This window comes from Plectropomus leopardus, chromosome 24, assembly GCF_026936395.1.
Source record: "Plectropomus leopardus strain MGB_pleo_1.0 chromosome 24, ASM2693639v1, whole genome shotgun sequence".
Classification (NCBI taxonomy): domain Eukaryota; kingdom Metazoa; phylum Chordata; class Actinopteri; order Perciformes; family Serranidae; genus Plectropomus; species Plectropomus leopardus.
Genome location: NC_142199.1, coordinates 18505571 through 18518575, shown reverse-complemented (window position 1 = coordinate 18518575; position 13005 = coordinate 18505571). Strand labels below are relative to the sequence as shown.

Here is a 13005-nt window from a genome sequence, read left to right as displayed (position 1 = left end):
AATGTAAGTGAAAATTAAACGCCAGATATGTTAAACTTTGAGGGACCTTAAACTAAACAAGACCAATATCAGCTTTGGAACTGAACATTTCTTCACGTCTCATAAAATATAACTGAAAAATCCTCTTTGATTAACAATAGAACATTTGTTACGTGGCTTTGTGAGAAGTGTGTAATATCTTGTGATATTTAGGTAAACTAGAACCTCTGAGACTGTGGCCAAATGTTTTCTCCGTGACATCACGCTCACATCATACATTCCGAGTTCCGGAACTTTCAACTGCTTCTGTGCAGAGGCAGTTGAAAATTCTCACACTTTTTGTGATATAGGTCTATGTCATAGACTATAAATAATATACATGTTTTGCATTTAGCTGAAAGGGGGCATATCTCCACCTGTATACTGAGACAAGGACAGCCATCCAATTAAATGGCCTAATCCAGCTACACTGTCGCGCCACTGAAATGTACATGGAAATGTACTGTAATGTTTGTCAGTAAATTTGAGTAAAATATAGACATTGCATATACAGTGAGCATTTACCACATGAAACACAGATGTGGAAGTGAATTCTTTGTGATATGGATCACCTCCATCTCAGGAAAATCAGTCAACCGGTGGGAAAAATCACTTTTAATGATGGGATCATATCTAATGCGTCTAAAAATGTTCTGAAGATTGCTGCTGTGTGCAGGTCCTTGTATTCACTTTCCTCCATTTCCAATGATTCCAAACTGCTGTTCTTCACTTCCTGACAACCATCTGACTTTCACGTGTCATCAGCATCAAATGACTGAAAAAGACCGATAGCAGCTCATCTTTTGCTCGCTCACGACACATTTCCTTCTAAGTCCGGCTTGGATATGCTGTGACTTATTCTGCAATGATAAAGCCACTCTACACAATCATTCTAGAGTTATGAATAGCAATATGTTCCTGTTTGGTAAGTGTGTGGCGAAGGTCATTCCAAGTAACGCACTTTATGGATAATATAAAAACATAAGGTCGAAAGCATTAACATGCCAGTTAGGTGTCATAGTACTGCGCCCCCTACTGGCAACAAGAAGTAAGCCTCGTAAGACAGTTTAAGATGATATTTACATGCTGTGATCCATAATTCATATCCAGGAACATGAGTAGAATGTGTTCTCCAGCGTGACACGGTGGACACAAGGAAAACATCAAAGAGTCAATGTGGAACAGCAGCTCCTATTATAAGCGATTACAGAAGCAGTGGGAGGTCTGCTAAAAATGTCTGTATCCTCACTGTGCTGCATTATATAAACTGTGACGTCAGTAATACTAAGGTCTCATACTAAGGTCTGCTTCTGTGCTTGGACCAATCCTTTTTACTTTATATATGCTTCCTCTAGGCAACATTATTAGAAAAACACTCATAAATAAATTTTCATTGTTATGCTGATGATACACAAATGTATCTACTGTACCCCCGCTCGCCCTGATCGTTCTCTTGGTCCTGGTTGCGCTGATGCTGTGATCATGCCTTTGGACACCTACGTATCAATATATGCATGAGACTCTGACCAATATCATCATAGACCCACAATGACCCACAATATCATCAGAGAGTGCATTTGATAATTTCGCACCTTGTTATTCTTCCTTTTTTTCCCCCCCGTTACAGAGGTTCTTTTTCGGGAGTTTTTCCTTGAGTGATGTGAGGGTCTAAGGGTAGAGGGATGTTGTACACTGTAAAGCCCTCTGAGGCAAACCATGTTTTGTGATAATGGGCTCTATAAATAAAATTGACTTGACTTGACTTAATATCTGCCGCCTGACAGTCATCACACAACACTGCTGCCTAACCAGAGCAAAAGTATTTTTTCTCTAAAAATGATCATCATGTTATCATATATCATAATCACTGATGATGTAGAACATTTCTTGAGAGATTGTAAAAGTTCCTGCTGCGTCGTTGCTATGGTGATGGTAGTCAGGTGCCACGGTGTTCGAATGACAAGAGGTGAAAATCCAAGAAGCTCCACACTGAAGTCTTCTCTGCCTCACTTTTTATTTTTTAACATATGTATTATATTGATATATGCTCCTTTCTCTCCCTCACAGATGCAGATACAAACACACAGGATGTGTCTCTGTCACGTCTCACTGCTGCTTCCTGCGCGTCTCTCAGTAATCTGAACACATCACAACCTCAGTGGGTTGGGACACCTCCAAAGTTTCCCCTGATGCAGTGAGGATGTGGCGAGCGCAGAGAGAGCTGATAAGCTGAGTGGTTTCAGTGTTTGCTCGACTCCAGCAGAGAGGACGAATAGAGGGGACATGTAGAGGGGACGTGCAGAGAGGACAGGACAACCTGTCCCTCTCTGTCCCCACAGTTACTGCGGGGAATATCTTTCAGACACAGTGAAGCTCCACACATCCATCTCATGCTGTGACGTCTGAGGGACAAATCCAACTCTGGGCTGGACACTGTCCAGCTGCATTGTGGGAAGGGGCAGACAGTACTCTATTACTTGAGTCAAAATATAACTTGAGGAAGAAGTACTGGAGTAATGCTTTAAAAAAAACTACTTAAATATTCAAAGTACTTCGTAAAAAATCTCAACACATTGTTGTATTGTGTTTGCATCTTCTGGATGTATATATGTATATTTGTCTTTGATTTGATTTATTTCAAACGTAAAAAAATAAAATAAAAGTAATATTAACAGGAAATCAAAAACGAAGCAAAAAAATTGTGAAAGACTAGATACCTTAGTTCATGTATTTGAAAATGAGTGATATTCATCAATTAATTAATATCAAAATATGTAGACATATTTCATAACTCAGATTTGTGACTCAAAAACATAAACTGTGTAGGGATTTGGCTAAAAAATGAGGCAACCATTTAATGATTAGGCCTCATGCAAGGGTAACCAGTTGTCTCATAAATTACACTAAACTATCAGTTTGGGACTCTGATTAATAATTAAATTAATAATTATAACCAAAACGACCATGTTAATAGTAAAGGTGAAGGATTTCGGAGCTCTTGACACAGTAGTTGGCAATTTACTCACTTTGTACAATATTAAGCAGACAACAAGTATTCCAAAAATACATTTATCCAAAAAAACAGCAAAACTTCTCTGCCAATGCCAAGCAGCTTATTCTGCTATTGACTCTTGTTTGTTGGATTGGATGATTGACGTCTGAAGAAACAAGACATATTGTCAATTTATTAATTTATTCATTTAACAAAAAGGAGCCTCAGTAGCGTGTGGAGGAACCATACACAGCCACAACAGCCTGGCACCTCCTCCTCATGCTGGTCACCAGCCTGGTCACACACTGCAGTGGGATGGCATCCCTTTCTTCAACCAGCATTTGCCGTATGTCAGCCAACGTGGTTGTGCTGGTCACTCTGGCACGATTCTTGGAGCGACAGCAACTGACCACTGTAGCAGGGCCCATCCTCACAGGTGCTGACAATCAGGTGCAAATCAGGCACCTGCCTTGGTTAGTAAAAGAGGTGTTTAGTTGCATGCGAGACCCTGTCTGTTTGAGGCATGAACAAATTAAATCCAAACCAACCCAGTTCTGTAAAATCATTTCAGTTCCTCAGTAATGTGTGTTTTAAGACACGACAGCCTCACTGACAGAGATGACTGGATAGAGAGCCGGGTGCATCGAAGTTTCCGCTGATGAAGAGATAAAGACATGTGACAGGTTGTTGAGACCGCAGAGAGAAGCTGATGAAGAGGGTTGACACAGAGTTCATGAGCTGTCAGTGTTTGACAGACTCTCAGACGGAGACCTCGGAGCAGAATGGCTGCAGTCACAGAGCTCTGGTTCCTGCTGTTTGCTCTCATCAACAACATTCATGCACAAGAACTCATCAGCATCAAGAAGGAACGGGACTCTTACACCTTCGAGCTCCCCGAGGAGGCCGACTCCTGCCTGATCTCCAGGTCTGTTGGTGAGGAGAAGCTCGTCCTGTGGAACACCTCTGACCTCTGGTCCCACAACTCCACAGCACCTGAAGACCTGAAACAACGACTCTCAGTCATCAGCACAAACAATATCTCTTCTTACAAGATCCACAACCTGACCCACTCAGACTCCGGCCCGTACCGAGAGGAGTGTTGGACCGCAGAGTCACACATGACAAGAACAGCTCTGTCATCGTCTGCAGGAGAGTGGTTCATGGAAGAGGTTTTGGAGTGACAGCTGGGGGAACAGAGGTTCTGTCATGTGAGGGAGCGGCTGACAATCTGAACGTCCTGTGGCTCAGACGTGACTTTGGATTTAAACAGGAAATATGGAGCAGAGTTTTTGGGGACAATGAGACATCAGTGATGGATGATGTTGGAGGAAGATACCAACTGAATAAAAACACATCAGCTCTTCACGTGTTTAATTTCACAACAACAGCCAAGACAGAGTTCACCTGTCTGCTGATGGAGCAACAGCAGTGTGTCAGCAGTGACTCTGTAGTGTTAAAGGTGTACACTGAGGCGATCTATCGCTCAGTGGGAGAGACGGCCGTGTTACCGTGCGCTCTCACTGATTTCAGTGATGACCAGCCCCCACGCTGGGCTGTAAATACCATAGAACAACCAAACAAGACTGTGGACCAAAACTACTCTCTGGTGGTTTCATCACTGACGTTAAACCACTCAGGTGAGTACGTCTGTAAAACTCCTGTCAGTGAGAAAAAGTACTATCTGGTGGTGTGTCCTAACTTTGGTCCTCCTGATGTAGAGCTCTTCTCAGAGGGAGAAAACGTCACTCTCAGATGCAAAGATCAGGAAAGGGGGCGGTGGTATTTTTGGTTCATTAAGTCGAACCAAACAGAAGGCAGAGCTGTTAATATATGGCCTTTAAGGGGGATGAGAAGAATAAGGTACAGGGATGGTGGTACTTTGGTTATCTCTAATGTCTCACTGAGAGACACAGGAGAGTATTGGTGTGCAGTTTGGGGTAAACCTTTTCAATGTCGGTCATCAAGCAAAACAGTGTTACAGTACAGAGATCCGTTTGGGGTTCACTCCACCTTCTACAAAGTGAGATGGTCAGTGCTCAGCCTTCTGCTGCTGACGCTCTGTGTCATCGTGGTCGCTGTGAACCGGAGGACCAGGACCAGCTATCATTGAAATGACCTAAAACACAGTTTTTCATATTTAAAAACTGGCAAATCAGTGACGACATAAGAATGATGTTTCAAGATGCTGAAATAGAACGAGTTCATGAAAATCAAATGTCAGGATAAAGCTGGAAAAAAACATGCAAAGCACATGTGTGTCTGTCACAGGGCTCACAGGTGGAGCAGTTGTGACAGTGAATTAAAATTTTTAAAGTCTTGTTAACAATTAAAACTTATTTTAAAAAAAAAGATTTAAAATGTGGTTAATAAATATAGGAATGGCAATGTGGTTTAATCTGAATGAAATTTCAGAAAACTTATGAATTCTGTGTTTGTTTTTACACTTTGTTTTGTTAATAGTTATGTTTAGTAGAAAATGAGTTCCTCGTGAGAATATATTAAGTAGTACAATCAGCTGAAGCTTCAGTCTGAAATTTTTCTGGATGATACTTTTTGTTTTATTTTAAATGTTATACCTTGATGTTTAGAAAGAGAGAAAAATAAGAATAGTGAGAGACAAAGTTTCTCAGGTCAGAAGTCGACCTTTGACCTGACAGCGTGCAGATATATCTGTATATATTGTACATATTGTGTGTGTATTTTCTTTGTGCTGTTGTGGGTCCGTGTGGCTTCAGGGATCAGAGTTTTGGGCTGCAGCCTGACACACAGCAGGGGGCGCTCTGCACTCTCACACTGTTGTTCATCATCTTTAACATTTCAGTTCTTCACCTGTGAACGCTGCTCTCACCTCAGCTTTTCTTTTGGATCATGTCACTGACTTTATCTTGTTGTATTGAACTGATATTTGATTTGAAATCATGATGATGTGATTTTTTTTTAATTTGAAGGAGTTTGAGTTATCTTTCATGATATCATTTTTACGTGATTGTTATTATAGTCTATATCAACCAGTAATCAATTGTCGACAATAAAGCTGAAACAGAAACAATCAAAGTTGGTCTCCAGTTTTTACTTATTGGGATTGTGATTTCTGGTTTTAATGATAATAAGCAACAAATCTGTTGTTAATTGAATGAATGAATCTCTATTTCAAACATATGAAACAAACAAACAAACAAAAACACAGACAAAAGCAAACGAGCCTTACGGCCGACTGCAATGAAGTTTAAAAAAAAAAGAGGCCCATACAAAACCTGTATTCCAGTCTCAGTAAACAAATACTTAAACTGCTAAAACTTCAATATCACATGTTCCAAAACAGTAGAAATAAGTACACACTTAAATACAAGCCAAAAATAAATGTGGTTTTCCCAACTCAAATTAACAAGTCATAATTACACTATTGCTCAGATGTGTTTAGTAGTTTGATTTCTTTCAAATGAACAGTTTTCATGAATGCATCTTAAATTTAAATCATGTTTTTTCGTGCGTGAACTCCAGGAAGTTTTAATAAAACAGCTTTTTGTTTATTCATATTAGTTTCCGCGTATACACAATTGATTCATGATTCATTAGAGGTGATATTTTGATTTATTTTACACAATGGAATCATAGAAGGGGTTAAGCTGAAAACGTGGAACATTTAATGAATTTAAACATGTTTTTAAAAACAATATGTACTGAAGGGGATAGGAAGTGGTAGAACAGAGAGGGGAACAGGACTGAGACCACCAGAAAATCTTCACCTTCTCAGTGTTGTCAGATGTAGGATAATTATTGTATTTGTATGATAATTTTGTCCTCTGTGCAATGCATAATTAATAATAATTATTACAAAATTTCCGTAATGTACAATAATTTAACCACAAATACAATAAGCACTTAGTTTAGTTTACACGTCTCATTTTCACTCATTTCCTGGCTCCTACATCTGTGCTTTTGCATCACTTCTCACATGATCTCCTTACAGCCAAAGGTGTTTGGTGTAGTCCACAGTGAATGAAAATGATGGCAGGTTAGCTGATGAAGTCAATGAATTTGTGATGACAAACATTTATTCAGCTGGATGCCCACTAATTGGCCTCCACCTATTTACATAAACACACTTAAACTGGAATTGAAAACACACGCCTTTCGTAAGCCGAAGTTTTTCGGCCTCAAATGAGTTCAGTGAGTTTAAGCTATGACATGATGTCATCAAAAATCCACTTTAAATAACAATCGAACATTTGTTACGAGGCTTCGTGAGAAGTGTGCGATATCTTGTGATATTTAGGTCAGCTAGAACCTCTGAGACTGTGGCCGAATGTTTTCTCCGTGACATCACACTCACAACAAAGCCAGATGACATCACCATACATTCCGAGTTCCGGAACTTTCAACTGCTTCATTTCAGATGAAAGTTCCGGAACTCTGAATCTCTGATGATAAAGGCAGGGCCACAGCAGGAACTCTGCCATCGGCCACGAATATTAACCAGTTCCAGACACGGGCAAGATGCTGTCTGGCATTCTCCTCCTGTGGTTTGTCTGCGCCGTGATGTGCGTCATCAACACGTTAATGATGTCTTCTGTAAACCATGAAGAAAAGCACAACCGTAACAAACATTGGCATTGTTCTTACATATTGGTGACAATACAAGGTACAAGGTAAATTTGTTTGTCTCTTTTAAAAACGTAGTTGAAGAAGAAATTAAATTAAAGTTCACCCTTAATCTTGCTTCATCTTTTGGCGTCGAAGGAGTTGAGGAGGTTTTTTTTTTCAATTTGAAGGAGTTTGAGTTATCTTTCATGACATCATTTTTACGTGATTGTTATTATAGTCTATATCTATATCAACCAGTAATCAATTGTCTATAATAAAGCTGAAACAGAAACAATCAAAGTTGGTCTCCAGATTTTTGGATTGTGATTTCTGGTTTTAATGATAATAAGTAACTTATCTGTTGGTTTGTAAATTATAGTAATTAATCTGTATTTCAAACATATAAACCAAACCAAGCAAAATAAACAAACAAACAAAAACAAACTCAGACAAAAGCAAATGAGCCTTACATTGACTGCAATGAAGATAAAAAAAAAAAAAGAGTCCCATACAAAACCTATATTCCAATCTCAATAAACAAATACTCAAACTACTAAAACTTCAATATCACATGTTCCAAAAACAGTAGGAATAAGTACACACTTAAATACAAGCCAAAAATAAATGTGGTTTCCCAACCAAATTAACAAGTCATAATAACACTATTGCTCAGATGTGTTTAGTAGTTTGATTTCTTTCAAATGAGCAGTTTTCATGAATGCATCTTAAATTTAAATCATGTTTTTTCGTGTGTGAACTCCAGGAAGTGTTAATCAAACAGCTGTTTGTTTATTCATATTAATCTGTTTGGGCGTATACACAATTGATTCATGATTCATTAGAGGTGATATTTTGATTTATTTTACACAATGGAATCATAGAAGGGGTTAAACTGAAAACATGTGGAACATTTAATGAATTTAAACATGTTTTTAAAAACAATATGTACTGAAGAGGTAGGAAGTGGCAGAACACAGAGGGGAACAGGACTGAGACCACCAGAAAATCTTCACCTTCTCAGCGTTGTCAGATGTGCGATAATTATTGTATTTGTATGATAATTTTGTCCTCTGTGCGATGCACAATCAATTATTACAAAATTTCCGTAGCATTACAATAATTTAACCACAAATACAATAAGCACTTAGTTTAGTTTACACGTCTCATTTTCACTCATTTCCTGGCTCCTACATCTGTGCTTTCGCATCACTTCTCACATGATCTCTTTACAGCCAAAGGTGTTTGGTGTAGTCCACAGTGATTGAAAATGATGGCAGGTTAGCTGATGAAGTCAATGAATTTGTGATGACAAACATTTATTCAGCTGGATGCCCACTAATTGGCCTCCACCTATTTACATAAACACACTTAAACTGGAATTGAAAACACACGCCTTTCGTGGCTTGAAGTTTTTCGGCCTCAAATGAGTTCAGTGAGTTTAAGCTATGACATGATGTCATCAAAAATCCACTTTAAATAACAATCGAACATTTGTTACGAGGCTTCGTGAGAAGTGTGCGATATCTTGTGATATTTAGGTCAGCTAGAACCTCTGAGACTGTGGCGGAATGTTTTCTCCGTGACATCACACTCACAACAAAGCCAGATGACATCACCATACATTCCGAGTTCCGGAACTTTCAACTGCTTCATTTCAGATGAAAGTTCCGGTACTCGGAATGTCTGATGATAAAGGCAGGGCCACAGCAGGAACTCTGCCATCGGCCACGAATATTAACCAGTTCCAGACACGGGCAAGATGCTGTCTGGCATTCTACTCCTGTGGTTTGTCTGCGCGTGATGTGCGTCATCAACACGTTAATGATGTCCTCTGTAAACTATGAAGAAAAGCACAACCGTGACAATCATTGGCATTGTTCTTACATATTGGTGACAATACAAGGTACAAGGTAAATTTGTTTGTCTCTTTTAAAAACGTAGTTGAAGAAGAAATGAAATTAAAGTTCACCCTTAATCTTGCTTCATCTATTGGCGTCGAAGGAGTTGAGGAGGTTTTTTTTTTTCAATTTGAAGGAGTTTGAGTTATCTTTCATGACATCATTTTTACGTGATTGTTATTATACTCTATATCTATATCAACCAGTAATCAATTGTCTATAATAAAGCTGAAACAGAAACAATCAAAGTTGGTCTCCAGTTTTTTGGATTGTGATTTCTGGTTTTAATGATAATAAGTAACTTATCTGTTGGTTTGTAAATTACAGTAATTAATCTGTATTTCAAACATATAAACCAAACCAAGCAAAATAAACAAACAAACAAAAAACAAACTCAGACAAAAGCAAATGAGCCTTATGCAATGAAGATAAAAAAAAAAAAAAGAGGCCCATATAAAACCTATATTCCAGTCTCAATAAACAAATACTCAAACTACTAAAACTTCAATATCACATGTTCCAAAAACAGTAGGAATAAGTACACACTTAAATACAAGCCAAAAATAAATGTGGTTTTCCCAACTCAAATTAACAAGTCATAACAACACTATTGCTCAGATGTGTTTAGTAGTTTGATTTCTTTCAAATGAACAGTTTTCATGAATGCATCTAAAATTGAAATCATGTTTTTCGTGTGTGAACTCCAGGAAGTGTTAATCAAACAGCTGTTTGTTTATTCATATTAATCTGTTTGGGCGTATACACAATTGATTCATGATTCATTAGAGGTGATATTTTGATTTATTTTACACAATGGAATCATAGAAGGGGTTAAGCTGAAAACATGTGGAACATTTAATGAATTTAAACATGTTTTTAAAAACAATATGTACTGAAGAGGTAGGAAGTGGCAGAACACAGAGGGGAACAGGACTGAGACCACCAGAAAATCTTCACCTTCTCAGCGTTGTCAGATGTACGATAATTATTGTATTTGTATGATAATTTTGTCCTCTGTGCGATGCACAATCAATTATTACAAAATTTCCGTAACGTACAATAATTTAACCACAAATACAATAAGCACTTAGTTTAGTTTACACGTCTCATTTTCACTCATTTCCTGGCTCCTACATCTGTGCTTTCGCATCACTTCTCACATGATCTCCTTACAGCCAAAGGTGTTTGGTGTAGTCCACAGTGATTGAAAATGATGGCAGGTTAGCTGATGAAGTCAATGAATTTGTGATGACAAACATTTATTCAGCTGGATGCCCACTAATTGGCCTCCACCTATTTACATAAACACACTTAAACTGGAATTGAAAACACACGCCTTTAAAGTCGAAGTTTTTCGGCCTCAAATGAGTTCAGTGAGTTTAAGCTATGACATGATGTCATCAAAAATCCACTTTAAATAACAATCGAACATTTGTTACGAGGCTTCGTGAGAAGTGTGCGATATTCTTGTGATATTTAGATCAGCTAGAACCTCTGAGACTGTGGCGGAATGTTTTCTCCATGACATCACACTCACAACAAAGCCAGATGACATCACCATACATTCCGAGTTCCGGAACTTTCAACTGCTTCATTTCAGATGAAAGTTCCGGAACTCTGAATGTACGGATGATAAAGGCAGAACCACAGCAGGAACTCTGCCATCGGCCACGAATATTAACCAGTTCCAGACACGGGCAAGATGCTGTCTGGCATTCTCCTCCTGTGGTTTGTCTGCGCCGTGATGTGCGTCATCAACACGTTAATGATGTCCTCTGTAAACTATGAAGAAAAGCACAACTGTGACAATCATTGGCATTGTTCTTACATATTGGTGACAATACAAGGTACAAGGTAAATTTGTTTGTCTCTTTTAAAAACGTAGTTGAAGAAGAAATGAAATTAAAGTTCACCCTTAATCTTGCTTCATCTTTTGGCGTCGAAAGAGTTGAGGAGGTTTTTTTTTTCAATTTGAAGGAGTTTGAGTTATCTTTCATGACATCATTTTTACGTGATTGTTATTATACTCTATATCTATATCAACCAGTAATCAATTGTCTATAATAAAGCTGAAACAGAAACAATCAAAGTTGGTCTCCAGTTTTTTGGATTGTGATTTCTGGTTTTAATGATAATAAGTAACTTATCTGTTGGTTTGTAAATTATAGTAATTAATCTGTATTTCAAACATATAAACCAAAGCAAGCAAAATAAACAAACAAACAAAAAACAAACTCAGACAAAGCAAATGAGCCTTACGGCTGACTGCAATGAAAATAAAAAAAAAAAGAGGCCCATACAAAACCTATATTCCAGTCTCAATAAACAAATACTCAAACTACTAAAACTTCAATATCACATGTTCCAAAAACAGTAGGAATAAGTACACACTTAAATACAAGCCAAAAATAAATGTGGTTTTCCCAACTCAAATTAACAAGTCATAATAACACTATTGCTCAGATGTGTTTAGTAGTTTGATTTCTTTCAAATGAACAGTTTTCATGAATGCATCTAAAATTGAAATCATGTTTTTCGTGTGTGAACTCCAGGAAGTGTTAATCAAACAGCTGTTTGTTTATTCATATTAATCTGTTTGGGCGTATACACAATTGATTCATGATTCATTAGAGGTGATATTTTGATTTATTTTACACAATGGAATCATAGAAGGGGTTAAACTGAAAACGTGGAACATTTAATGAATTTAAACATGTTTTTAAAAACAATATGTACTGAAGAGGTAGGAAGTGGCAGAACACAGAGGGGAACAGGACTGAGACCACCAGAAAATCTTCACCTTCTCAGCGTTGTCAGATGTACGATAATTATTGTATTTGTATGATAATTTTGTCCTCTGTGCGATGCACAATCAATTATTACAAAATTTCCGTAACGTACAATAATTTAACCACAAATACAATAAGCACTTAGTTTAGTTTACACGTCTCATTTTCACTCATTTCCTGGCTCCCACATCTGTGCTTTCGCATCACTTCTCACATGATCTCCTTACAGCCAAACGTGTTTGGTGTAGTCCACAGTGATTGAAAATGATGGCAGGTTAGCTGATGAAGTCAATGAATTTGTGATGACAAACATTTATTCAGCTGGATGCCCACTAATTGGCCTCCACCTATTTACATAAACACACTTAAACTGGAATTGAAAACACACGCCTTTCGGAAGCGAAGTTTTCGGCCTCAAATGAGTTCAGTGAGTTTAGATATGACATGATGTCATCAAAAATCCACTTTAAATAACAATCGAACATTTGTTACGAGGCTTCGTGAGAAGTGTGCGATATTCTTGTGATATTTAGGTCAGCTAGAACCTCTGAGACTGTGGCCGAATGTTTTCTCCGTGACATCACACTCACAACAAAGCCAGATGACATCACCATACATTCCGAGTTCCGGAACTTTCAACTGCTTCATTTCAGATGAAAGTTCCGGAACTCTGAATCTCTGATGGTGATAAAGGCAGAACCACAGCAGGAACTCTGCCATCGGC

At 38.1% G+C, this 13005-nt stretch overlaps 1 pseudogene; it reads left to right on the top strand.

Annotated features, from left to right (window-relative positions):
- The first annotated feature begins 3732 nt into the window (after positions 1 to 3732).
- LOC148185559 (uncharacterized) lies at positions 3733 to 5244 on the top strand (annotated as a pseudogene).
- Positions 5245 to 13005: the final 7761 nt, after the last annotated feature.